Genomic DNA, 26,158 nt, shown 5'->3' with positions numbered 1-26,158 from the left:
AAATTATATATTAGAAATAGAGATAGGGCTATTTGTATACATATAAGAATATCCCCGCATGGGTGGCGTTAATGAGGGTCCAGCCCCAAGGGGATGGACGGTCCACTCACCAATCCTCCACGGACGCAGATGGCACAATTCTACCAATTACTCCACAGCACACAATCAATTTGCCATTCTTCGATCTTGCAGTGAGGCTTGTCCTCCTGCCTCCTGCCAGGAGTGGTGAGCAGATTGCATGCTGCGGAGCCATTGGTAGAATTGCACCGTCCGCGTCCGTGGTGGATCGGTGAGTGGACCGTCCGGCCCCTTGGGGTTGGACCCTCGTTAACGCCACCTGTGTGGAGATATTTGTATTAGTGTACGAATACCCCCATCTCTAATTAGAAAACAATTAAATATGCAATAATAGGGTCCTTTTAAGTAGAAAGGTGGTGTAAATATATTTTAAATAATAAATGAATAACTAAAACTCATTAATTAATTTTCAAGCATTTAAAACTTTAAAAACCGATTTTTGAAAAAAAAACCAAGAGTCCAGGGTCTCAGCCATAGTTATTAAAAGCCTGCTTGAAGAGGTGGGTCTTCAAATTTTGGAAGAACCTAACCTCCCAAGAGAGAGCATTCCACCAACTGAGAGCAGCCACAGAGAAGGCTCCCTCTCATGTCCCCATCAGATGTGTCTATGATTGCAATGATACTGACATAGAAACCTCCGCTAAAGATCTTAAGAACTGGGAAAGCTCATACAGTGAAATATAGTCCTTCAGATAGCCTGGACTATATGGGACTTCATAGGTGAGAACCAGCATTTTGAATTGGGCCTAGAAACGAACTGGCAGTTATTGTAGCAGAGGCATCATACGGTCCCTGTAACTGATCACAGTCAGAAGTCTGGCAGTTAAAGTTTCCTAAATGGCTCCATGTACAGCACATTAGAGTTGTTGTTTTTTTAAAAAAAAAAGATTTAGAAGTCCCAGGAGACATGTGCAAACCCTTAGGGATACCTAAAGAAGCTCTTTTGGTAGCAGATACTATTGCAGGAAAAGTAAACACACATCTGTGCATGTATTTATTTTAGTAAAGAACACCAAAACAAACAGTAGATCTGGTGAAAACTTTGTTCAACTAGACTAAATTGATTTTAATGCTTCCTAAAACACAGTACTGTGAGAAATGCTCACCCCTTGTTACTTAGGTGAGTAACCAGACAACCATGAATACAAGTAGCTCTCCTTAATTAAAAAGTACTTTTGCAAAAGTGGGTGTCCTAACTGGGTAGACAGACCCATCAGTACATGTAGCATGATATTTATCCCCTGTTCCTGGCCACATGGCTCCTCCCTTGTTTTCCCATTGTTTAGATACTTCAAGGTGTACAGCCTATCTGGTGCCTATCTGATCACAGGAAGTCCCACCTCTGTTTACATCTCCCATTCCCTTCTTTACCTAGACCCCAGACTCTTATTTATTTTTATCCTTATTTGGTATATGTTCACTTTTCCTAACCTCCCTGCGGTCATTCTAACTGACCCATTAAGTTCCTTCATTCTTACCTAAGCCTACTCGCTCAATCTTCTTGTCAATACAATAGGGTACCTCCCTTGTTTATACTTTCTCTATTGACTTCTTGAACCTCCCCTAAAATTCCTAATGTCAACTACATAATTAATGAATCCATGTACTAACTGCTTACAGAATCAATCTACTTAATCACTATGTCTCTACAAGATCTTGCAAAAGCAGTACTGATTCCTCTATTTTTTTCTCGGTATTTTTAACACTTTTTATTTTATTTTCTGAGTCCACTTCAGCTTCATTGAACTGATCAAACAGTAAGCACCTATCTAAGATAGTGATGTGTTTGTGAGGGGTGGTGAGAAAGGTAGGGATCTTTTGGAGCAGGCTGTTGCAGTCTAAATGGGATTTGTTGAGGTCATGTGGTGGTACAATATGCCCTTTGATGTGATCCTTGCATCCAAATGGCATATGGAGCTCAAGAGACCATGTTTAGTCCAGGTCCTTCCACTGTTAGTTCCCAGTATTGTCAAGTGCCTTAACAAGCAAACCATTTCAGGGTATCGGTAAATTAAACACTTCCCCTGCTTCTACTCTGTATCACTTGGATTAGATTTTTAAAACATCATTTGCCTTGTGCGAAGTGCCGATTGAAACTGCAGCTGCAGGCAGTTTCTCAATCAGCACTACACTTGAGGCAAACTTTTTAAAACCTGTGATATTGTGCATCAGTGATAGTCTAGCAGAGGCAAAATATTTTTGACTTCCCTTGCTCCTCTGCAGAGCAGCAGGGGAAATCTTCATTTTGCCAATACCATGAAGTGGCTTGATCATTAAGCCACATCATGACAATGGATATTAACAGCATAAGGAGCTTGGGCAGTTTTGACAGCTGCAAGGCTCAATTGTGGCCCATTCCCAGTGATCTCATACAGTAGGCTCGAAATGGGCCAAATTAGAGTGAACCTACCCACACCAAAGAAGTAGAAGCCCCTGACAGAGGTTCAAAAAGACATCAGGTAGGGACTCTCTGGGGACAGACTGGTTCGCTCTAGCGATTATGTTGTCTGGTCACCATAAAAAAGAATGAGCTAAACCAACCAAATAGCAGAACTAACAAATAGTGCCCATCTGGCTAAGCTCTTAGTTTTGTGACTTGTTTAGCCAGCATTAAACATAAAACCTTTGCCATTTAGGGCAGTGGTCCCCAACCTTGGGCCTCCAGATGTTCTTGGACTACAACTCCCAGAAGCCTTCACCACCACCTCTGCTGGCCAGGATTTCTGGGAGTTGAACTCCAAGAACATCTGGAGGCCCAAGGTTGGAGACCACTGATTTAGGGAACATTATTCAGCTAGTTATATTACAGTATCTGAATGGTTCAAAATATTTTTGGACCTACCTTTGAGGGATGTAAGGACGATGTGGGACGTGGTGGCACTGCGGGTTAAACCGCAGAAACCTCTGTGCTGCAAGGTCAGAAGACCAAGCAGTTGTAAGTTTGAATCCACATGACGGAGTGAGTTCCTGTCGCTTGTCCCAGCTCCTACCAACCTAGCAGTTCGAAAGCATGTAAATGTGAGTAGATAAATAGATACCACCATGGTGGGAAGGGAACAGCGTTCCGTGTCTAGTCGCGCTGCCGATGTGACCACGGAATCTGTCTATGGACAAACGCTGGCTCTGCGGCTTGGAGATGGGAATAAGCACCGTGCCCTAGAGTCGGACATGACTGGACTATACGTCAAGGGGAACCTTTACCTTTACCTTGAGTGATGTAAAACCATACTAATATGTTACCTACAGTAATTCCATTGAAGCCTAGAGCTACAGCTGGAGATAGACCTTGTGGTCAAAGTCCAGAATCACACACCCAAGTTCGAATAATAACCACCCAGAGATAGCACTTCTATCAATATTTGAGAATGAACAATTGAATTGGACAATGAAAGAACTGATCATAAATCTAGTAACAGCAACTAAATTAATAACAGCAAAGAGTTGAAAAGTTAAGTGTGTTTTCCAATTAAATGAATGGTTTAAAGTGTGGAATATAGCTATTTATTTTAAATTGACATGTACTATCTGTTTAAAAAGGATTGTTGAATAAGAATATATTTAGAGATAAATGGAGTGAATTTATTGATTTTGTACTAAGAAAGAGGAAGGGCTGTGCACCTTCACAAGAGTCAATTTATTTCTGGAAAGGGAACTGGGGTTCCATAAAATGAAGGAAATAGAATATCTCCATTGGTCCCAGTGTTGGGGGAGCACATTAAGTTTATGTACATTTTCTTTCATTTTGTTTTTTATGTAATTATAAATATATATATTAAAAAAGCAAACCACTCATACAAGCACAAGAGGCTGTGCTTGTATGAACATGTCAGTCTCTAGTGGGAGTGATGCTTAATGCTGCAGCACCCTTTTTATTGAACATATTTTACAGTTGGAGCAGCAGCAAGATAGTGTGTATATGGCTGCAGATATGCCCCTTATTTAATTTAATTTTAAAATATAAAATTCTTCTCTATCACAAAAGAATGCCCAAGTTTTAAAGAGGGGTGCCATTTGTCTTTAGTGTATCTTAATGTATTTGAGAGGGGTTTTAAACTATTTTCGAATAGCAAAGTTTTAGGTGGTATTATTATTATTATTATTATTATTATTATTATTATTATTATTATTATTATTATTATTATTATTAACATCAGCATCAGCATCAGCATCAGCATCAGCATCAGCATCATCTTTATTTATTTATTTATTTATTTATTTATTTATTTATTTATTTATTTATTTATTTATTTATTTATTTATTTATTTATTTGATTTATACCCCACCTATCTGGGTGACTCATCCACTTACAGATATATTTGAACTTATTTTGTATCAGCTCTTAATCATTTGCAAGCTGCATTAAGTACCTTCAGTGTACTTTCATTTCTTTCGAGTGCACTTAAATGCACTGGAAAACAACTTAATAAATAAATATGAATATCATAAATGATGCAGAAGCAAGGTCCATTTTATTCTTTTAGTCATAAATGGCACAACAATTTCAGCCAGTTCAAAGTGCTAAACTGTACATGCACAGGATATTGATTTTCTCTTCCTTCTTTAGCTTCCTTCCTTGTTAGTAAAGAGGATTTCAGCTTTTTTAATTCTAGATATACAGTGATTGTAAAACATGGGAGTGGGAGAGATGCTTCACAACTAAAGCAATAGACATAAATAAGGGGGGAGCCTGTAAGCCTGTTAATTCTGAGGTCTAAAATTACCTGACTGCCTGAAGAACTTCTGTCTTTATAAAGGAAACAGGGATAGCATTGAAACAAAATATGGAAGACACCAACAGCATTCAACTGACATTGCTCCATTAAATTCAATTGTCTGGAAACCTCCTTGATCCCTGTACAACCAGAAATTTAAGATTTTATTTTTAACCTAAAAGGATTTGGATATACGTAGTGATATGCACAGACTCCTTCAACCCAGTCAGTGTCCAAATAAGAGGCCACAGATGTGTGCCAGACCCACTGTGCACACTTTTTGTGACTGTCCAACCTGGCCTTTGTCTAACCCTATGATGTTTGCTGCAAATCGAAAAATGAAAATAGTTACAACCGGGGTTTGTGAGTCGCGTCCAGATTTTTGTCACAGGTGATCTGTGAGTGCTGCTGCCCCACTTTGTGGGTGACTAGCTGCTTCTTTTTCTACCTTGTTGTTACCCTGAGGCTGTACAAATGCCCTGATTCAGACTACCTTGATACCTTTCCTGAAACATGCAGGCTAAACCACAACTGCATTTATTTACTAAAATCAAGAAAGGGAGGAAGAGGCCAATTTTAGATCTGGAGATCAGAGAAGTTACTTTTGGTAATGAGAAGCCACAGAATTATGAAGCAGTGAGAAGTGTTTCTCAAAGCTAAAACAGCATATTAAGCACTTGGCTGTTCTGCCATCTCTGCTCTGAAGTGCATTTGAAAAATAAAATCAGCATTAAAATTCACATGCTTGTACCACAACTTGTATTTAAAGCAGGAGAAGGATTGCTGCTTTGACTGAATGACGTCCACTGCATTAAAGTGTGCATTGTCATAGGGGTACATGCTTGGCCCACAATATTTTCCTGTCCAAAACAGAGGATAACATTGTGATCACCCTCCATTCCACACATATAAGTGGACTAAAATGATTGTTGAAACTTGTTTCATCAAGAGGAATACAACAATGTTTTCCACCACTCTGAGAATAAGGTGTGGTTTCAGGGCAAACTCTGTAGCACACTTATCTCTGTCCTCCAACACATTATAAATGATTCCCACCTCCTAGAATCAGCTGCCCACAATGGCTGCCTTGCTCTGCCTATTACTTCAAGAGCCATTCCTTTGTGTTTTGTTTGCAGTTCTTCCATTGGGAGAATCACAGGAGCTTGGGATGAATGAAACAATTCCATCTTAGACAAGAATCATCCCATCCCCAGGGAAATCCAGTCCTAGAATGGGATGTACACAGAGCCGTCTCTATCATGAGGCCAAGTGGGACAGTTGCCCCAAACAGTGAGGTAACAGGGCAGTGAATATGCCACCCCCTATTTCTCCAGGAGCCCCTCTGCTTCTGTTGGAGTTGCTGCTAGCCACTCTGCTCACATACGAATCTTTCATGCATGACCAAGGACTCCTCAGTGCTAGGCTTTTGAAGAAATTTCCGGCTTTTGAAGAAATTTCTAGAGATGGGCATGAGTCAACTGGAAAACCAAAGCCAACTGGTGAACCAGTTTGATTTTTGGCTTGTGCCTGGTGGGGGAGCAGGCCTACCAGCTCCTGTGGTGCTGCCATGCCACTGGTGCCACCACCATCTCTACTTGTGACCCTTTTCCTCTTCCAGGAACAGATGGTGTGAACTAATACAACAAATGATTAGACCACTGCCACCATTGAATGCCAGCACCCCTTCCGCTGCCACTACTCGCTATAACTTTGTCTTCATCTTCCCCAGCTGTCTTTGTTCCAGAGTGAGGCGTGGGCATGGCAGTGCCTTCTCATCCTCTAGGTTTTTTCACTGCTGCTGCTTCGACTTCATCTTCCTGTAGCAGAGATTTGGAATAACATCCTTTCCCATGGGGTAAACTACCTGGCTGGCAGATTGTGGATACACCTATACTGTGGGTGCACACTTTCTATCCAGACATCATAGTACTGAAATATACACAGGAATGGCAGCTCTGAACACCTCCATCTGAAGCCTTGGTCTCTGCCTTCTGCTACTGGAGACTGAGTTTCCACTCTGGCAACGGATTTCTGTGAGAATGCATTTCATCATTCCTAGTTCAAGGGGAGGTCCCCTTGCTTTCCCCCTTCAGCCAGATAGTAGAATGTAAGATGAAGCTTCAGTGGTTGCAGAGTTTTTCGTTAGTGACAGCATCCCCCACAGTCTCACCTACCCCATATGTAACACAAAAATAATTTTCCCAAGTCCTACACTGCTGTTGGGACCGATGGAAAGCTCATTGACAGCCTAAAGGAAGTTTCATTTGACACCATGCTCCACTACTGGCCAGGCTTACAAGGAGGCTCACAAGCTGGTGCACTGGCAATCCATTCCATGCCTTGTTTCAAGACTGCTCTTTCTGCAGTCTGCTTCCATCTTTTATGGCTTGTTGGTATACTGACCTTGCATTAGCTCAATACACATTCAAACATCTTTGTGCCAAGCCATTGTGGCCTAGGGCCAGCTGGGAATAAAATAGGTGCTTATGTTAGTACCGTGAGATTACTGTTCCCTCCTGGAAAACTCTAGCAGTTCCTTGAAACTTCAGGTGGTATTAGATTTGGAACCGTAATATTAGGAAATCATTCCATACCACACTGATAAGTTGCAGCGGTCACCCTGTCATGCGTATTCAGCAGTGCATGAACAAATAGGGAGCTGTTGGGAGGCAGAGCCAGCTACATAGAAGGGGGGGCTGAAGCAAAGAGAGGGAGAGATAGAGAAAAAAGGAGTGGAGAGTTTGAGGAGAGATGCGTTTTGTGGCAGAGAGAGATTTTAGCGAGTGAACAGTCAGAGTATTGGTTGTTCTGGGTTTTTCGGGCTCTCTGGCCGTGTTCTGAAGGTTGTTCTTCCTGATGTTTTGCCAGTCTCTGTGGCCGGCATCTTCAGAGGACAGCAACCTGTACTCTGGTGTAGTTGGCTTGGGAGTGAGAGTCAGAGTATTATCGGTATCAGTCAAGTATAGAAGAGTTTAAAGGAATAACCTCTTCTATACTTCAATAATGGGTATTAACAACTATTCATTAAACAATTTATAACCAATAAACCTGTTCTTATTTCAAAATTATGTATTGAATGGACCTCAGTCATTCACAGTAAACATAGTTGGTAAAGGTATCAACTGGTGGCAGCATAGTAAAGGATGTGGTGGGTGACTGAGTTTGGATACATAATCTAGGGACATGCAAGAGGCAGATCAAAGATTGATGGTGAGTGACCAGGTACTGAGACAAGTGGTGTTAGCTTGTAGGACGGTTGTGGCATACGTTTTTCATCAGTTCTTCTTATTATATATTATTAAATACAGTGATCTAAAACTTTAGATCACTGTATTTGGCCAAGGTAGTCCCTAGCTACTAAATAAATTCTGCTACTAGTTGCTTTTGAATGTGGTTGTCTTAATATACTATGTATGCATGGAGAAACAACATTTTCCAAATGCCTTTTACACAGCACGTGATAAAGCTAGTTTCCTGTTCCATCAGAACATTTAAAAGATCTGTGCAAAGCAAAGTCTGAAAATATTGCTTTGTACTGAGCCAGTGCTTCCTTTGTCCATCGCAAACAAAGTGAGATTATACAGTTGTTTGAATTTAGTGGCTAGAGAAAAGCCCTTGAAGTCAAATTACCATGATCATCAAATCACCAGAAAGCATTCATTCTAGCCTACAGTATGAATATATCACTTCTTTTAGGTTCTGATTCAGCATGACTGCCATGAAGTTTGTTGTGGTTGTTAAACATACCACATGATCAGAAAACCTGAGGCACAAAAGACAGCTGAAAGGGGACTCGAGGCATTAACAATGACTTTAAAGTGTTTTTTTTAAAAAATTCTGTGTCAGAGGATTACGGCAGGAACTGCAGCATAAGCTAAGGCAAAGGAGAAAATAAATGGGAAATAGTTTTCACAATCAAATCCATTTCTGTTTTCCATCCCTATCTGAGTCTCAGATCTCATAGAGCAAGCAGCTACATTTCCCTAAATTTCCCTATCCAAAGACCAGGTGAAACTATTATCTCCCTAAATACTGCCAGACAAAATCAAAATGAAACACAAGAGTATAATAGCACCTTAAACATTAACTTTATTTTCCAGTATAAGCTTTTGTGGATTAATCCACTTTGTCAGAATCCCTAAATACAGCTTCCAGCTTCCAGTACCACTAAGCCAGCCACCCAAAAGCCAGTGCCTAACATTTCTTTAATTAGATTCTGCTGAACTAAGGTTTTGTGAACTGAAGATTATCTCCCATCTAAGCTTCAGGCATGGCTAAAGATGTTGTCAGTCACCAAGCAACAGTTCCTGAGATACAAGAGCTCCCCAAACATGACAGAAATAAAATGACTTGATTTTGCATCCTGATGATTGAACAGAGATTAGGGAGACAGAATAGATGTTGTAATAAAATATTATTTTGAGTTTCCATCCCAAGACTGTGTTAGCATCTCCATAACGTTTCTCCAAGCCTCAAATACTGCAAAGGATAAAGATCCTCTGGAGTTTAACAATGATTTGACTTGTTGTCCCAAACTTCAATTTTGCTATTGAAACGATAATAAGTGTTGGTCCATTATCTATTGGCAGTAAATGGGTTATATTTGTTATCATGGAAACCCTCTATGATGGCCTACAGTACATAATGGTAGGCCTGGAAGTTACAGTACCATTTATTTATTTGACATCTTTGGGGCCCTAACTGCACAGAGTAGGAGGTGGATGTGATGGACTAAGGTGCATGGATCCAAAAGAAAGCCTTAATATATGTTTAATTGTTTTTATAAAATGTGTTTTAAACTTTCTTATTTTACCTGTTATGATCTACCTTGGATCCCCTATTAGGAGAAAGGTGGCATAGATACAGACAAGCAAGCAAACAGACAGACAGAGAGACAGACAGACATGTAGGCCCAAAATGTATGTGTATATATATAGCTACTATAAATGGGGACGACTCACCATCTTGATGAGTTGTCCCACTTCGTGAGTCATCAAAAGTTGACGACTCATGAAGCATGAAGTTGCCCCCATGAAGCGATGAATAACCAAGTTATTCATTGATTCGTGGGGGGTTATTTTTAAAAAATGCACCCCCGCCACCCCCACCCTCCACTGCCACCTCCACTCCCACTGACACCCCCTTACTGTAATTGCTGCCAAAGTTTCCATCTGGCCTCCCAGCCATGGTCTGTAAAATTCCCTTAGCCTGCCTTAAGGGAATCCAGGCTGCTCTTTACAAAGATGGCAGCTGCAGCTTCCCTACCCTAAATGAAACTGCAGCCACCATCTTTGCAAAGGGCAGCCAGTCTCCCTTTTTACATGCCGTGGCTGGAAGGCCAGATGGATACCTCAGCAGCAGTGGCGATTACAGTAAAGGGGTGTCGGGGGGGCTAAGGGAGGGAGAGGAAGGGGTGGGGGTAGGCTGTGGAGGTGGGTGGCTGTGGGGGTGGCTGGTTGCGTATCAGATCAGTGGCCAGTAGGCAGAATGATGGGGTTTAAAAAAAATGAAGGACGAATAAAAACTGGTAAATATTCATCCCTTTGTATTTGTGGAGGTCTCTGGAACCCACGAATATGAAGGGACGAATATTTAGTGAAACTGCTATTTTCATCAAAAAAGCCAATCTGTTTTTATATTCGTCCCCATCTCTAATATGATAGTCAGATATTACCCATACTGTAATATCTGACTATTAATATTAATCAGGTGACTAGAAATACAGGGAGGAAAAGCAAATGAAGGTGAAGGACACCAATCAACTTTGCAGGTGTTCAAAACAGGTGAGGTCTTTTTGAAAGCTGGCTCAGGTAAGAAATTCAGTCTTAAAATTAAATCAGAAATATATACTTCATAATAACCTATTATGCTTTATGTATAGAATGTGTTGTGTAGAATGTCTAAAATTGTGTTGTGTGTGGAAAGGGGGATTGTAGCAGACCTTGGCTCTCCTGTCCAATGAGCCCTAGGTAAACCAAAGATGGAGTGATAAAACAGTTGATTATGGAAGTTTATTCATCCACATGGAAGTCATGCAGTTTGTTTCAATATAAGATGGCAGCACAGCAGCACAGAGCAAGCAGATCAGGCGTGGAGTGGGAAACTGGTCTTTAGGAGTTTTGGTGTTCTTCCATACATTTTACTCTGTCACTGAGTGGATTTCTAATAATGGGCAGAAAGGCATCTCTTATGCTTGCAGAATGCAAGCTTAAGTACACCGAGTTCTGTTAAGTAAGTTATATATTTCGAATTCTACAGAGAACAGCAGAAATAATTCCTGTGCTATAGGAACCTAAAGTAAACTTTAAGCCAGAATTTTTCCTGGGCCAATGTGATGTAAGGCAACTCCTGCTGTAAAAGTAAGCAGAGATGACATGATATAATTTCATAAATCTGAATTTATCCTGGATTGGTGCCCAAATCTATTCAGGTCGTAAAACAAATTTTAATTTGCAAATCTAAACCTTCCACTGATTATCATTGGAAGTTGAAGGGGAAGGAGGGGTCAGAATTGGACACTATTTTCTGGAACAGTCTCTCTATAGCAGTAGATTATCCTTGCCAAGGTTCCAACAAACTGGTTTGAAGACAAAGATTGTTCGTTTTTGTTTTGCTTTTGTTTATTAGTTTGTGGAATAAAGGTGACCCTACTGGGTAGAAAAGATGTGCTCATTAATAAAAGCTGACTGATTGTCCTTTAGCCACTCTATAGATTGCAGGGGGGGGGACTATCCCTACTCGCAAGGGTGTTTGTTTTATCCATGTTTCTTGTTAGTGCTAAACCAAGAGCTTTGATGTTTTTTGTAAATTTTGTTATGCTAAGGATGGATATGCCATTGTAAAACAACAGCCACCAAAACATACATCAGGAAGATTTGTTAGATGCCTTTGTTATACATGCCTAACATTAATGATTGTTATTATTTTTTTAAATGAGCATTCCTGTTATTAACTGTTGTTGCTTTGTTCCTGCTTGATTGCCACCCCAATGTTAGGCTTGCCTTGGGAAACCACAGGCAGATGTTCCATTGTCAATGCAGACAGATTCTTCCAATCCTCCTCCTGTGGTAAACAGTGGAGTACTAGTTAAACTAAGAAGTAGATAATCAAATCTCTCTCTGCCCCTGAGATGTGAATCATCATTTGGTGTATACACCACAGTGCGGTGCTGTATACATCAGGGCAGAGATAGCACTGTAAAGAACATAAAGTTACCTCAGTTTGTTCTTAATCCAAAGATGCTCACAGGAAAAGTTAAAAGAGCAATGGAAGTTTTAAGCACATCTGAGAAAGGGATTTATAAAGGCTGCTCCTTTGTTTATCCAATTATTTATGTAAATAAGTAGATCTGATTAAAATATATTTTTAAAAGCTTTTACTCTAAGGTGTAATGAATTAATTCAGGCCAGGAATAAGCATTAGAATTCCATCAGCTCCCATTTCAAATAAAATGATTGCTGTTTAAATGACTAAGATCCTTTACTAAATAATTCTATGTGCAAAGGGCATTATATCACCATAGACTATAATAAGGTATTATGAACTTCCAGAGGGAAACCAAATAAAATAAAATAAAAGTCATTATGCTAAGTCTCATATTAGAGACCCTGGCACAATGAAAAGAAATGCCTGTTTAGAGAGAAAAGATGTAGGGGTCACTCAAGTAACGGTAAGTGGTGACATTTTTTCATCATGTTGAAATACAGATATTTAGTGTAATTTAGCCTAGAATGGACTGATAATGTCAAATTTAAATGAGAAAGTTCCAAAAGGTGTTTTTCAGTGTACTTTGTGTTTTGGATTTTAAACCTTCAATCAGAACTGCTGATGGAAAGAACTAGTTTAGGGCAGTGCTACATCAACAACTTTTTCTTCTTCTACCATTATTTTTCATTTTGAAGGGAAGTTGCTTCCAAGAAGTGTCTATAGAAGAAAATTTCAGGTAAATTCTTATGAAGGTGGCTGAGGATTGTATGCAAGTGTCCTACCTTCAGTTCCACAAGACCTTCTGTAGCAGCTGGAGGCTTCTCCAACTTCCTACTTCAGTTAAAGTCCAGGGACAATGTGATGAGGAAACTTTTACCTCATAGGCCTTTTTTTTTCTGATTAAAGGATATGTACTTTTCAAATACTTGGAGGACTATCATTCAAGGGAGGGCCAGGATCTGTTCTCGATAATGCCAGAGTGCAGGACATGCAACAATGGGCTCAAGTTACAAGAAGCCAGATTTCTGTCAAATGTCAGGAAAAACTTCCTAACTGTTAGGACATTGTATGGCAATGGAATCAATTATTTCAAGAGGTGGTGAGTGCTCCAACACTGGCGGTATTCATGAGAAATTTAGACAACCACCTGGCAGATATCCATTGATTTGTATGTCTGCATTGACCAAGGGGTTGGTCTCAATGGCCTTATAGGCCCCTTCCAACTTCATTGTTCTATGATTCTGTGCTTCTATGAATATGGACCAGCCAGGAAGGCTGAAAAGTGACAGAGAGATATACAGTATAATGAAAAACATACAGAGAACATCTATCATCATCGTTATGTAGCGTGCACACTGAGGCCTCTAACAACTCCGGCCTCCAGTATGTGCTCACTCCTCTTCTCAAGTAGCTGCCACCAGGTATTTAAAATTTAAACTTATTTATTTGATTACATAAAAGAAATAAGTAAATCACAAGCAGATAATCCATTTCTTTCAATCACTGAACTTTCTAATACACAGACCCTGCTCTCACTGACTCATTAACACACTGCCTTCTCGCTCAGAACTCTACACTCCCTCTCTCCTCACTCCTCTCACGCCATCCCTCTCCACATATCTCATACACCCTTATTTATATCCCAGCTCCTCCCCCTTTTGCACCACCTTCCGTCCCCTCATTGGCTGCTGTTCTACTGCTCAGCTGTGACGGACAGGTGAGGGCAGGGCTGAACGCTACAATCATCACAATCATCTTAGAACCACAAAGCTGGAAGAGATCCTATATCCAGCCTCTATCAAGGAGACATAGTGGGGAATCAAACTCCCAACCTCTGGCTCCCCAGCCAGATGCCTAAGCCAGGAGCAATCCAGCAGCATTTGCAGGGTTGTGGCAATGATATGCCAAAACTGTCAACACAGATTGAGACGGAAGCATTAATCCTGAAGCCCCTTTCATAGAAGGTGGAGGGGCTTTGGGAATTTGGAAGACAAGTTTTGGCAAAGTGCCAAGTCTACCTCTTTTAAGACATTCAGTCCCCCTCATAGTAGTCATAGGGGTTTTGGAGAAGAATCAGTACTACAGACAAATGAATTAGAAACAGAGTATACCCACAATTATTCCTCAGTGGTAGCTGCCTCACAGCAATTTAACCTTTATGTGACCTTGGGGTAAGAGCTGGACCCTGAAAAATGGTCCAAAATTTCTAGAAGACATTTCCAGAGATCTTTTCCTTCTTCTTCAAAAATTAAATTAATTTTTTTAAAAAAATGAAAATGGAGAGTTCTTAGAATTTTATTTATTCTCCCCTCCATGTTTTTGAGTTATGACCACCTTCCCCCTCAACCCTTCTAGGATAATGCAGAGAATGTAAGTTGCTCGTTCGACTGCCAACAGTTGCTGGTGTCACTATTTCCCCTTGCAAAATATTGTTGTATCCCTCTCACCAGAGAAAAGAAAGAAATTGTGTTGCTACATAACTACTGCTAATAGTGAGCCCTACTTTGAAGAAACTATTGGTAAATTTCTCCTCCCCTAGGAAATTCACTAAAATAGTTCCCACAGTTTCTCTGGCCACAATTAATAATGTTAACCTTTGCACTGCACAGCTGGAAGGGACCCTATGCATCATAAAGTCTAGCCCCTCTCAAGGAGGCACAATGGGGAACTCCCAACCTTTGGCTCCACAGCCAGGGATCTCTAAGTCACTGAGCTACGCAGCAGTTCTTATGGCAACCCTTTTCAAGGTTTTCTAGGTAAAGAGTACTCAGAAGTGGTTTAGCATTGCCTTTTTCTGGGGGCATCCTATGCCTACAATAAATGGAGAATTTCTAGGGACCATTACACACGGCTGTAGTTTAAGGTATCTGGATTCCCAGTGTGGTATAGTGGATAGAATGCCAGACTAGGACTCTGGAGAACAGGATTCAAATATCCACTTTGCCATGGAAACTTACTGGGGGAATGGAACTAGTAAAACCTCTCAAATGTCTCACTTACCTTGAAAGACCATATGAGGGTTACTATAAGTCAGTTCTGACTTGACAGCACAGAAAGCACCCGCACATAGTTTTGGGCATGTACTGCATGGTAAATAATATTTAAGAACCAGTATGTAATATATATTGTTCTGCTTTCATATTTTTCAGTTTCCTTTCTTGGTTATAAGATCTGGTGATATGGTTCTTGGTCTGTTTGCAGACCAAGCAGCAAGAACCATGGAGAACATGACACAGTAAACAGGACTGTGCACAATGAAAGACACCACATCACACCACCTATGTTGGAGCAAATTGGTTACAGCTTTATTAGGTTACATTTCCAGAGAGCTTCGGTCCTAGCATTCAGGGCAGACTTCCAACTTTGGCCATGAAGCTGCTGAGTGACCAGTCATTCTCCCATTATCTGGTTGCTGAGGGAATCTAATATGACAGGAATGTAGGCAAACTATGTAGGGAAACCACGTGGGCAGAAACCACTTTATTTTCTGTTACTTATGTGCTATAACTTCTGAGCTTGGCATGCACTTGCAGGACTCTCTCCCATGGTCCCTTGAGAAGATCTCCACTAGGAGAACTACACAAATACACAGATCCTTCCTCATCACTATTGGATTTGATCCCATGCTGACCCCTCCATAAAGTTGTGTCGAAGGAAGGATTACAAAGGCGATATAATTGAGAGAAGCCTGATTAATGTCCACAGACAGCAAACATCCTTATATACTGTGTCAGAGGATTGATTTCATGTCCAAGAACATGTTCAAATTCATATCTTCATGACCATTCTGTTCCAAAAGTCCCCTGCAGCAGAAAGTCGTTAGATTCAGACTGGGCAAACGTTGTGTGATACTCTTGACAATGAACGTGCCGGAAGCTAAACAATGGCAAGAATTGCTCACCAGGTTGTCTCTTCCTTTGAAGAGTAGCATCTAGGAACAGAAATGTAAAGTGCATGAAAGAGTTAAGATTCCAGCCTCCTCCCCAAATATTTTCATTGCTTCCACAAAATGTCGAGGAAAAAATAATAATCAAGCTCAAGGAAACTCTGCTCAGCACGGTCAGTTCAGAGATATGATACACTGCAGAGGTGAAGTCAACACGACAACGACTATTTTCAGCACAACCCCCATCACATCTAGATGCCCTTTCAAACTAAACACAAGAAGCATCATTTTCCGAGTACCCAATTTCAAATTGTTGTGTGATTGAAACTAATTGTGCAGTCTTCTTCAATACAATCCACATCTTATTGGGGTGTCACTGAAAAGAGCTGCATTCTCTTGCCTGAATCGAAGTCCACCAGAATCATTTGTTCCCACATTGAAATGTTTCAGAATCGGATAGCGATTCACAGGGACACTGTCTATGACGTTACTGACCTTAAACTAAACTGTTTAGTTTACAGCCTTTCAACTGAATATTACAGTTCAGAGCAGAGATGTGTCATGTGTAAACACACTGCATCTCATTCACAGTTGCTCTGCATTAATCAGCTTATTATGCAAAGCAGTTACTAGAGGTGGTGAGTGCTCCAATGCTGCAGGCATTCAATAGAAAAGTGGACAACCATCTGTCGTATCTGTTTTGATTTGGATTCCTGCATTGAGCAGGAGGTTGGACACAATGGCCTTATAGGACCCTTCCAACTCAATTATCCTGTGATTCTATGATTCTAGATATCAGGAATTGATCCTGTGAAAAATTGGTTCCATTCTGAATCAGTGAACGTATGGGCTCCACAGAACCCCTGCTAGTGTGCTAGGACCTACTTCCTGACAACAATTGTGTGACTTCAAGAGCTTGAGATGGGCAGTGGTTCCGCAATTACTCTATTTTTTCCATGTCAGTAAATGTACTTCTATTAAATTTCTTCTTGTTACTTGTTGACAATGTGGAAATTCTGTCAGACACAACCAAACAGAACACAGTTGCAAAGATAGCCAGGATGCCTATCACCATGTTCTTTTTCAAACTGGTCATTACAGAAATATTTGGGGTGTCAGTGACATGTGTTGCTCTGGTTATATCTGGGTTAGGTCACTGAAAGACATTGTTTTGTGTGGTCACATTTGAAATGAAATGTTGGAAATGTTATTTAGCATATATAACTGACATTTCTAACACTTGGAAATGTTTGATTATTTGGTCCCTTCAGGCTGGAACAATGCCTGAAGGGACCACATAATCAAAGCATGTTGGACCAATTCTGAATTATATTGGCTGTCTCTCATTGCTTCTTTGCCCTATTTAAAGTGCTTGATGGCCTTTATTTATACCTAAGGTTTATCTGCAGCACCTTCCACACTGGGCAAACTTTATGGTTGTATTTTAAGGCTAAACCATAGGAAATGGCAGGCCATTGGGTAACAGTGGCAGGGAATTTCTGTGGTGTCACCACATTTGTGGAATTCCCTCCCCTAGAAAATGCATATGACCCTATCATTTAATTTTCATTATACAGTGGTGCCTCGCTTAGCGATGTTAATCCGTGCAGCAAAAATTGCTGCTAAGCGATAACATCGCTAAGCAATTTTTAAAAGCCCATAGAAATACATTAAAATGTATTTAATGCGTTCCTATGGGCTTAAAAACTAACCTTATGCGAAAATCCTCCATTGTGGAGGCCATTTTCGGTGCCTCTAAAGCGAGGCAAAAAAGCGGGCAGCCATTTTTTCCCCGGTGGCCATTTTGGAACCGCCGATTAGCTGGCCGAAAATGGGGGCTTTGCGATGATTGCTTTCCCGCGATCAACCTTTTAAAAAATTATATTAGGACACTAAGTAGATCCTGGGGAGGTTAACTGTTTCTGGACTACAAGTCCAATTTACCCTAGCCAACCAGCTTGAGCATTCTGGAAGAAGTAGTCCAAGAAGCCCAGGGTGTTCTCAAGAGATGTGGACCCCAGAAACTAATCTGTTGTATCAATACCTGCTCAGAGGCCACCCTTGACAGTTTCAAATTTTATATTTTTATTTATAACATTTAAATGCTTAAATATGCTCACATTAAATTAAATATACACATACTTTTATGGCTTTGTAGCTAATGAGGCTGCACGCAAGAGCATAAATTAGACTAAGTCTTAAAAACTGTACAGTGGTGCCTCGCTTAACGATTTTAATTGGTTCCAAAAAAAACATCGCTATGTGAAAACATCGTTAAGCGAAACACCATTTCCCATAGAGATGCATTGAAAACCGGATAATCCGTTCCAATTGGAACGGATTACCATCCTTAAGCGAAAATCCCCATAGGAAAAAACATTAAGTGAAACCCATTGAAATGCATTGAAGCCTATTTCAATGGGGGGGAAAATTCACAAAAAATTCAAAAAGACTCAGAACAAAGCCAAATTAAGTTAACGAAGGTTTTATTAGGTGCACTACCAATTCCAAGCATTTTAAACATTTTTTAAAACATTTTAGAATATTTTTAAAATAGCAAAAACGGGGCTGTAAAAAAAAGTTAAGCGAAACAAGGGGACCTAAAACTGTCATCGTTAAGTGAAGCATGGTCCCGAAATCGTTAAGTGAAAATTGACCATAGGGAAAATCGTTAAGTGAAGCACAAGATTGCTCCAAAAAAGCCATCGTTAAGTGAATTTTTTGTTGTACGAAGCAATCGTTAAACGAGGCACCACTGTATTTGAAATCAAATGTAAATGCATATAAACAAGTATAAAACAATACAATAGTAATATCATAAAACCAATGTGCTCCACATGTGAAATTAACTTGGAAGCACTTACTAAACAGGCACGTCTTTCTATGTCTCATTTCTTGGCCTCTTAAGGCAAAGATCAAACGGTGTCTATTTTTAATAATAATTGCATGCATTTATACCATTTATAAACAAAATTTCCAAGTAAAGGATCTTGGCTCCTCAAAGTCAGCTTGCAATATTAAAAATGAACCACCTTACGTATGGCTTCACCTCCGATTTAGCCATAATAAAGTATTTCCCCAGCCGAGGAGGCCAGAGTTAAGCGCCACCCTTCCTACTGTATTCATCTGCATCGGAATAACTGCTATATTTTAGGTGAAGTGCTGCTGATCGATGTGCATTTTTATTATTACTCAGCATTTTTCTTTTTCATAGTATGCTTGACAATGCAGTTTTTTATTCTCCATGTTTATTATTTATGGTTTTGATGGTTTAATCACACAATGTTTTAAAAAGGGTGTTGTAAAATAAGAAAACAATAACTCCAGCAACAACCATTATCACTGTGTAGCACAACTTGTGAGGGCCCCGCCACTCAAGCACATTAGGTAGGGACACAGGAGAAGACCTCCTCTGTTGCTCCTCTAAGGCTTTGGAACTCCCTCCCACAGAAGGCCAGACTGGCCCCATCTTTGCTGTCCTTCCACAAGAGGACAAAGACCTTTCTCTTCAGGCAGGCTTTCCCAGTGAGTGGCTGCCTGGCTGGGATTTTTAAATGGACAGTTGTGCCTTACTGCTTTGAATGTATTTTGCTGTTGGCTATGTTTTTTTTTAAGCATGGTATTTGTTTTGCCCCTTTTAGTATTTGTATACTTACTCTTTGTAGCTTTGAATATTGCCTTTTAATGATGTAAGCTACCTTGAGTCCTTCTTGAGGAGAAAGGCGGGGTAAAAATATTTTAAATAAATAAATAAAATAATAACCTTCCATAACAGCACCCATATATTAACATGCAGTTGTCTGTGTAGCATGAGGGAATTTTGGTAGAGATGCAGGAGACCCCAATTCCAAGTCAGAGTTCACAGTAATGGGTCAGGGATGGACCAATGGGCTAATTCCATATAGAGCAGCTTCCTGTCCTAAAGGTTTTGATGAGCATTCTAGGGTCGGGAAAAGATATTCCCTGGAACCTTGGAAGACCATTCCCAGTCAGTGCTGATGCTAAGCTCCAGGGGAGCTAGTACTGTGAAGCAGCTGCTAAACCACTTGTTCATAAGTGTATGGCAGTATCTGATTATCCAGACATCCAGATAGAGATAGCAAAGATTCATGGAACAGAAACACCAGCTGCTTTGAAAAAGCACAATTCATGTGTCTTTGCTCCCCTATCAGTACTGACAGCAGCACTGGTTTATGTATGCATGCCCTTCCATCAGACATTGATCCATCCAACACAATTTGACTTCCTGCTTCATTTGATTTTAACTACCTAGGGTCTGTCTTAGGGTCTTCTCTCTCTGTGTGTGTGTGTCTGTGTCTGTGTCTGTCTGTCTGTCTGTCTGTGTCTGTGTGCATGTGTGCCATGTATATCTTTTTTAAAGAGAGGTTCCACAAAGTGAACCCTTTGTTTCTAAGAAAATGCTGTTCCATTGAGCTGAACGTCTTTCTGTGCCAACATTAGACAGTGTTCAAGGTCACTAAACCAACCAACAACCATAAATAATAAAGTACTGTATATTTAAAATATGCAAAGCTTTGGTCTCTTGATACTAAACTAGTGCAAATTATGTATGGGCTAATACTGAAACAAAACTCATCCTATTCTTGACCTATTCCTCTTACTCCTTCCTCATCCCTTGGTCCATAGAAGGATCTCTTTTGGGAAGCAGTTCACAAGGCTTAGTGTTGCCATGAATCTTGTATTATGAAATCAGGATGATTGCCTTTGATTAGAATTGTCAATGTTTTTACAGGTGCACTTGAATTGGTAATTGCCTTCCTTCTTAAAGTGACAGGCAATCATTTCAACTACCCTTCTCTCTCCTCCCAGCTTTAAGTCACTGATTGAAGACTATTTTTATATTCACACACACACACACACACACACACACAGAGAGAGAGAGAGAGAGAGAGAGAGAGAGAGAAATCCTACATTCCCTCTGCTACATTCTTGTAAATTATGAGCACATAGGCATGAAACCATGTTTGAAGTCACACCTCATCACATTTGATTCATCTCTTTTCACGGTCCTGGATCTTGATGGCTTCTGATGTTTCCTCCCCTACTAAAAAAAAGGTGATGCAAGCTGTCATATATATTTCCAATTAATACGTATCAGTTACAGTCTAACAGGCAGAACAAATGCATAACTATCAAATATTGCTTCAACTCTGCCTATGCATACCCAGATGTTGCTATGGTTTCTTGCTGGGCAGGCCAAAGTACTATGGACTGCATTTGACAAGTGCATTGACAAGAACTGGGGTACCTAGAGCAATCACAAATAAGGAATGTAACCCAATTACTACCTCTTTGGAAGAATTGTATAAGAACAGATGTAAGAGGAAGATATCTAACATACTGAAAGACTCCTCTCATCCGGGATATCAGCTCTTTAAACTATTACCATCAGGAAGGAGATTCAGGGTATTGAAAGCAAGGACAAGCAGATTCAAGAACAGCTTTTACCCAAGTGCAGTATTGAGTTTAAATGCAGGGCCATAGGTTTTGGTGGAATTTTAATTGCTGAGAGAAAACGGGGTATCTATATTTGGATGGTGAAAGTTGTGTATATTTTAACTTTTTTTTTTTTGTAGTGTTGTCCAGTTTTACCTTGGGGAAGAGCACCTCATTTCGTTGCACCCACTTGTGAGCGCAATGACAAATAAATTTCTTATGTCTTATGTCTTTTCAAATCATGAAAAAATATTTTTGCAAATACCTGTGCATAAACCAACTACATTTGCAATAGAAAGTTGATGGGAATCTATACATTAGCATGGCTCATATCTGTTTAAGTAAATGAATATACTGACAAGTTTGAGTGGTCAGATGGGCAAATGAATAGGGTGCTGTTGCCTTCCTTATTTCTACAAATAAGGGATTTTGGCAGGCAAAGTTTGTATGGAAAGTTCCACCACTAAAACTTGCTGAAAATCTCTCTTCCAAGAACTGCTAAACATGCAAAGGCCCTGACCTATTTTTGCATCTGAAGACAGAAGTAGCGCTGCTACAAGTGAAATCTGTTGGTCTTCAAAATATCCAAAGTGAAAGGTTGCAAAATTTGTAGATAGTTTACTGTATGCTTTTGCAACATAGTTACATTTCAGTTGAAATCCTAGACCCCATTTACTTATCAATAGGACTTGCTTGTGAGAAGATATTATAGGGTTGTATTGTTAATAATTTTTTTATTTTGGAGTTTTATTTATTTTATTTATTTATTGTTTTATTTATTCGATTTTTACCCCGCCCCTCTAGACAATGTCTACTCGGGGCTATATGATATACAGTATAATCTTTTAAAATGTTTTAAAACTTTTTTAAAAAATGTGGTTTTTTGAGGGAGCGGGTTAGGTGTAACTATGTAGCCGTTGAGTCTGGCAGACAGGGGCATGCGTGGAATTGATTCCAATGAATCAGTTCCATATGCACACTAAATAAACACACCTCTAGCGGAGGAGTAAAATAGCTCTACCACACTTTAAAAAGGATCCCCTTCCAGATTCATCTTTGCATGCACGTGCCTCATGTAAAAACCCAAATTAAAATCAATGCAAAATGTGCTAAACTCAATTTAAAGAGCACTTTTTTTAGTAGTAGAATTGGATTCTGAGTTTGTGCAACTATTAGGACAAAGTATACATATTACTGAGGATGAATGCCTGTTTCCTTCCCGTATGGGCTTTTATTGGCTAGGTCAGAATTAATGCATGACCCCTCCCTCACTTCTGCTATTCTGCTTCTTTCTGGTGGTGCAAATCTCACTGTTGCCCGGCCTTTGCATAGTTACAGAATGGGTCCTATGGGCATAAGAAAAATCTGCCTATTTACTACAACCTCCCAGATAACAGCCATTTGTTTTTCCCATTCATCGGAATTGGGTTTTTCATGGAAATCTGTGCAAATACTGGCATGGACGTAGACAAGCATCAGGTTGGGATGTCATGTAAAGCAGTGGTCTTCAACCTTGGGCCTCCAAATGTTCTTGGACTTCAACTCCCAGAAATCCTGGCCAGCCAAGGTGGTGGTGAAGGCTTCTGGGAGTGGTAGTCCAAGAACATCTGGAGGCCCAAGGTTGGGGACCACTGATGTAAAGGACACAGGACAGGTTTGGAGCTTAGTTGTGTGCCCTTATTTGGACATCAGCCAGAATGATGGGCCACTGCATACTCTTGGTAAGGACCTTTATTAAATGAAAAATAATGCATTATGCTGCAAGGAGACTGAAAAAAGAACCCTAAACAAATCAACTAATACAGTCATTTCTATACGTGTCTGTGACCCCTGACCATATTTTTCTCTGCTAGGATGAGATGTATTGTTTTGCTGTTGTTAAAGAAACCAACTTGATTTCGGTGCATGGTGACCTGACATTACAAGGTATGTGAGATGTTCAAGGAGTGGTTTGTCATTACCTGGTACATTTCCATTACTAAGCTGAAATTTGAATCCAGGCCCCCAGAGTATTAATTCAGCATGGTATCCACTTACACTATAATGGCAATGTTGAATTAAAGTATTGTGTTATTTCTGAATGTTCATCTATGAGTAAGCATGTTCCAGTTCGATGCAACTACTATGCAACTACATCCACTTTTTTTCCTGATGCACATCTTTAGCAAGGTATAAGTGCTTGTCTTCCCGTCATCAATCACAGACCTCTCAGAATAAGTTCGTAAAGGCCTGTCTCCAAAGTGAGGGTGCTGGGATCTCCACAAAGCTTGTAACAATGCTACCATCTGAAGTTTCAAATAGAGTTAAAATACCTGTAATGAATGATAATAATTCCAGAGTGCAAAAAAGTTGCTCTAACAAGAGATTCTAAGACCTATAGCACAAAAAGTAGCTTTTCAAAGCTCTGAATCTGAACAGAAACTGCTCTTATTTTCTATGGTATTAGGGACCCTATGTGAGACTTCATACCCAAATACCCCTCATTCTGTTTCTGTCATGGACTTGGAATATTTTGCTATACATTTCAAAATTCTTTCCAAATCTCACTTGACTTCCAAAGTCACTGATGCTTTGACATAATGAGCTTCACAGGTAAATTATGTATCAGGAAGGAAAAACATTACACTTTCATCAGTCTTTCTTTTGTTTCTTCAGCTGAGCTGATTTATGACATCCCACAATAAATAGAAGCACCTGGTTTACTTATTTTGAACACATTCCCTTTGTTCTGCATCACATCCCTACCTTATTATTCTTTCTTTTTTCATCACTACATTCAGAAGTATTCTACCAGCAACCTCCAATGAATTTCAGTCTAGTTCCTTCTAACCTCCCACTATTTCTGGGAACTGAAACTCCTAATGCATCATAGTGCTGATAGTTTGGTGGATGCTGCCTACAATTGGAAGGCACTATTTATTGCATTCTTATAATCTTAGTGCATTATTATTATTAAAACAACAACAACAACAACAACCATCATCATCATCATCATCATCATCATCATCATCATCATATATATATATTCTCATTGTGGCATTATCTCATCCATTATTTACCTAGCAGATCAAAGAGTAATTATCCACTAGCTGTGAAACGGAAATTGGCTTTTTTTTGGGGGGGGGGGGAAGTCAAAGCAAAAAAGAGAAGATGGCAATGGGTAGGTGGATAGATTATTTTAAAAGATCATTTGAAGGAAAGAGCAGTAGCAGCAAGATGGAAAATGATGTATTCTAAGAAAATGGCCAACAGTTTCCTTATATGAAAACCATGAGTTCTAGTTCCAGAATGCCTATGGAAATAGGTGAGAAGATCTCAGAGCTGACATTTTTAGAACACAACTTTTTTTTTAGAGTATCTCAGACAGGGCTGTTTCTCTGACTCTTCTGTTTTACTGTTACACAAGAAAGTTGTTCTGAAGACTCAACAGGCAAAATGATAGAAAAAGAAGACATACAGTATGCAATTGGAGTAGCAAGATTGCTAAGACATGCCAGGATTCATATATTCCACTTTGAAGATTGGTGGTTTCCTCTGTGAATCTGCCCATTTCCTCATTATCACTGACTTGCTTTAAACAAGTGTTCTGAGGCAAAAGATTTTGCATGCATTTTGTCATTTCAAGATACACTATATCATGGGGGTTTCCATCTGAAAGGCCGAATAAACCTCTTCTCGTTTTGTGACCCAACTGAACGAATGAAGATGATTAAGGACTAAGGGTTTGCCAAAATGCAGAAATAGTTTCCATTATAGTGTGTTATTTGTTACTGTTAGTTATTACTATTAAACCCAGAAAAAGCAACTTAATAGTTCAAGGAAGTCTTTAGTCAACCTCCCTTTGCACTTTCTTGATTAAGACTTCCACCTTACTTAACTGGCTACTACAACCTGTTCAGTCCCCTTCCCCTAGTCTCACTGATTCTGTCTTTCTGGGCACTAGAGCTGTGGTTCCCAGTCTTGGGTAACCCAGGTGTTATTTGACTGGAACTCTCAGAAATCTTGGTAACCACAGCTACTGGTGATGGATTCTGGGATTTACAGTCCAAGAATACCTGGACGAAAAGAAAAGAACAATTTTAAAAAGACAAAAACCCCACCCAGATCTACCTGAATTACTCTGCATAGCCAGGAGGGATGGTTGAGGGGCCTAACGCCGAGAGAGGCCTGGAAAGAAAGAACAAGAAACTGGGCCTTCTCGGCAGTGGCCCCTCAACTATGGAACAGCCTTCCATCAGAGATCCGTCTGGCTCCCTCGCTGGGTGTTTTCAAGAACCATTTGAAGACGTGGCTCTTCAGGCAGGCCTTCCTTCCTGTCAATTCTTGAAATCTATCTTTCTGTTCTTTCATTCCCCATCTTGATCACACTATATTATTGTTTAAATGTTTTATAATTGTGATGTTTTATTGTATTTAATGATATTTTATGATATTTGTAAGCCACCCCGAGTAGACGCTGTCTAGGGGGCCGGGGTAGAAATTGAATGAATGAATGAATGAATGAATGAATGAGTGAATGAATGAATAAATAAATAAATAAAGACATAGTGGCACCTTAAAGACTAACTTTAACATTTTTAATGTGAGCTTTAATGGACAAATTCACTTCATTAGACATAAGAGAAGGAGATACAACATGTCAAATATTTATACATGGTGTGGTGCCCAAGCCTTCCTAAGGAGTACTTAGCACTCAGTCAGAGAGTTCGATAGGCCACTTACCTACCACCTTTTTTTCACTTTCTTTTTTTTTAAATTTAAATTCAACATAAAAAAAATAGAGCAAGAAAAAAGAGAATAATAAAAAAGAAAAACTAA

General features: G+C 39.8%; 1 long non-coding RNA gene across 1 annotated transcript; it reads right to left on the bottom strand.

Moving 5' to 3' along the window:
* Positions 1-4,707: 4,707 nt before the first annotated feature.
* LOC144587849 (uncharacterized) lies at positions 4,708-20,947 on the bottom strand. Its single transcript, XR_013543033.1, has 2 exons — positions 20,881-20,947; positions 4,708-15,928 (listed from the first exon to the last, which is right to left on the bottom strand). It is a non-coding gene; the product is annotated as an uncharacterized LOC144587849 (long non-coding RNA).
* Positions 20,948-26,158: the final 5,211 nt, after the last annotated feature.

This window comes from Pogona vitticeps, chromosome 1, assembly GCF_051106095.1.
Source record: "Pogona vitticeps strain Pit_001003342236 chromosome 1, PviZW2.1, whole genome shotgun sequence".
Classification (NCBI taxonomy): Eukaryota; Metazoa; Chordata; class Lepidosauria; order Squamata; family Agamidae; genus Pogona; species Pogona vitticeps.
This window is presented reverse-complemented; position numbering and strand designations above follow the sequence as displayed.